The sequence below is a fragment of the Microtus ochrogaster genome, linkage group LG4 (genome assembly GCF_000317375.1).
Source record: "Microtus ochrogaster isolate Prairie Vole_2 linkage group LG4, MicOch1.0, whole genome shotgun sequence".
NCBI classification, from domain to species: Eukaryota; Metazoa; Chordata; class Mammalia; order Rodentia; family Cricetidae; genus Microtus; species Microtus ochrogaster.
Window position 1 is genome coordinate 6,664,766 of NC_022030.1, and position 2,704 is coordinate 6,667,469.

Below are 2,704 nucleotides of genomic sequence, written 5' to 3' on the forward strand. Positions count from 1 at the left end.
AATAAGAGTTTGGACATACAAGTCTATGAGATTCTTGTTCCAATAGTACCAAAGTTACTACCTGAGCTCTATATAAAATAAAGGAAGTCAGGCTTCAACATTTTCCATTTCCTTAATTTCTGCTAACAGGTTTAATAGCTCTATAGGTTAAGGGCTATACAACTCACAGCTTGAGGACATTGTCTACCCAAAAGGAGATATAAAGGTCCGGAGAAGTCCGGCACACTTTTACATAAAGCAGACAAATAATTTGCTTCACTGGAAAACCCAAGGGAGTAAACACAGAAATATGTTTTGATTAGGATTACCTTTGATAGCTTAGTGAGTCTTGATAAAATTTCAGATGCATTCCCAATTCTCAGCTCTGCCCATAACTGCATATTTTAATTGCTCTGGAGCATAGATGGGGGATTTTGTTAATCCTTAGCTATAACATGCTTAAGTGATTTGAATATTTCAACCCCTGGCCAGTATTAGTAGTGGGCACATTCAATATTGAGGCCATATTAACTATGAAAGTGGCCAAATGAGGACCTTTCAGAATGGTTTCCCAAAAATGGTCTCAGCAAAAAGGAGGCATTGTTATTAAGTCAAAACTACATAGATGTTCAGTGGAATCTGAGGACTAGTATAACCTCAAACAAATATTCATGAACAAGTCACTCAATATGTAAGCATCACTACTAACACACTTGAGAAAAGCTTTATATCAAGTTTAACTTGTTAATAAAATTAACATACTGAAATGAATTGACTATAGAGTAGAAATGGCCTTTATTAGAATGCTTTATTTGTGACATTTAAGTGCAAAAATAGAATATTTCATTGGATTCAAAACTTCTGAAATCGATTTTTTGTGCCTTTGGTGTTGTTTAAATAACCCATTTTATTTGGACTTGAAAGGAAGTTTCTGTTATTAGAGGATGATTAGAAAGCTTGTCTAGAAATGTGTATGTCAACATTGTTCATAAAGCAATACAACCTGCCAGATATACACTTTCCTCAAGAATAATTTGCTTGGGAACAAGATCACTCATTCTGCTACTTCTGCATCTACTAAAAATATTTTAGAGATCTCTTTATTTATTAACTCTATTCTCAAATTATGTTTATTTATTTTATTTTATTTTTTTTCACCACTTAGGACATTTTATTGGCATATGACAATTTACAAGGGTCCCTGCTGAAATGTACACCACACTGAGTAAGAATCGTTTAGCCATCTACATTCATTCTCATGGGGTAAAATTTTGCCTCAAATTATAATTTATATCCCAACACTGATTTTAACTGTAACAAAAGGGAACAATAACAATGCCTTGAAATGGAGTGCAACTGGAAGAGACTTTGCTGTTTTTTAAAACTCCTAAGATGTTGAAGAGCATACCCACCTAAGAATTGAGTCATGGTCTTCTGAAACTGCTTTTTTTTCTTGTAAAATCCTTTGGTTCATTTTTATTTCTTTCTCTGGGCAAAGAAGTACATCAATGCAGCTCTTAACAGTTATTTTCCTAGCACTTATAATCAAGCAGCTTTACCAAGAGGAACCATTCAGCCTTTGTAACATGTTATGACATGTGAAACTAAATAGTGATCTCAAAAAATACATACAGGCTGTTGTATGTGTGGCCCTGAAAAAGAGAAGATTCACAGCAGTGTTCTACTGCAGGATTCTTATCACCACACTTTAATGTAGTAGGCTTTTCTATCTATAACTTTAAAATCAAAGTAACCAAAGGGTACAGTACTGAAATCGTACTTAAAATAGGACTTTACTCTCTATTAAATTATTTTTCAGTAAATTTACTTTTCTCTGTTGTAGAAAAAGTAAAGGTAAACATGCCGAGATTCAGTGTGTAACCAAATAACTGTTAAAATAAGAGTTAAATGTATTCATATAAAATAGAATGGTATGAAAAACATTAGGGAATTAAATACATATTACTTTTATATTTAAGTCTTAATCTGAAGAGGATGGTACTAATTATGTCCAGGTTGACACAATAAAGTTGATTTGCAGATTATTTCTGATTTACTAAATAATTCCAGATAGACAATTAACGGGAGAAATCATGCAATACTGAGTGAGATAAACACAACAAATGTTGACATGGTTTTAGTTTAAGTATGTTGCCAACAGTTCTTAGCAATTCAACATCTAAGACATATTGCAAATCATCAAAAGAGAATGAATGAGCCACACACTTACAAGCTTTAAAAGTTTACATTAATAGAATAAGCATTATCTCCTTTAATTGCAAAAATATACAACTAATCTGATGCAATGTGGCTAGTTTTATAGGTTTATTTAAAAAAAAATCAGTCTTAGCATGAACTTTATTCCTTTGCTATTAAGTAACAAAGAAGAGTATATATCTCCTTAGGTAAGTCAGACCACTTGAAAAGAAAAAGGTCATTTTATAAATGGGCAGTTAGATTAATGGTACAAATCTTCTGCCAAAATCTTTTATTGGTAACATTAAGAAAAAACAAGTTATTTAACTATTAGACATTATGTTGGAACTATCTAATTATATGCTTAAATTATCAACTAATTTACAGCTGGTCAGAGTATCCAAGAAATATGCAAGCTATCCAGTCAGGTACTTAATGACTGAGTGCATCAAATTATGCTTTAGGATAATCTTCCAAATAAATAGGACTCCCAAGTTTTGATTTGTTTTTGTAAAAAAAAAAAAAAAAA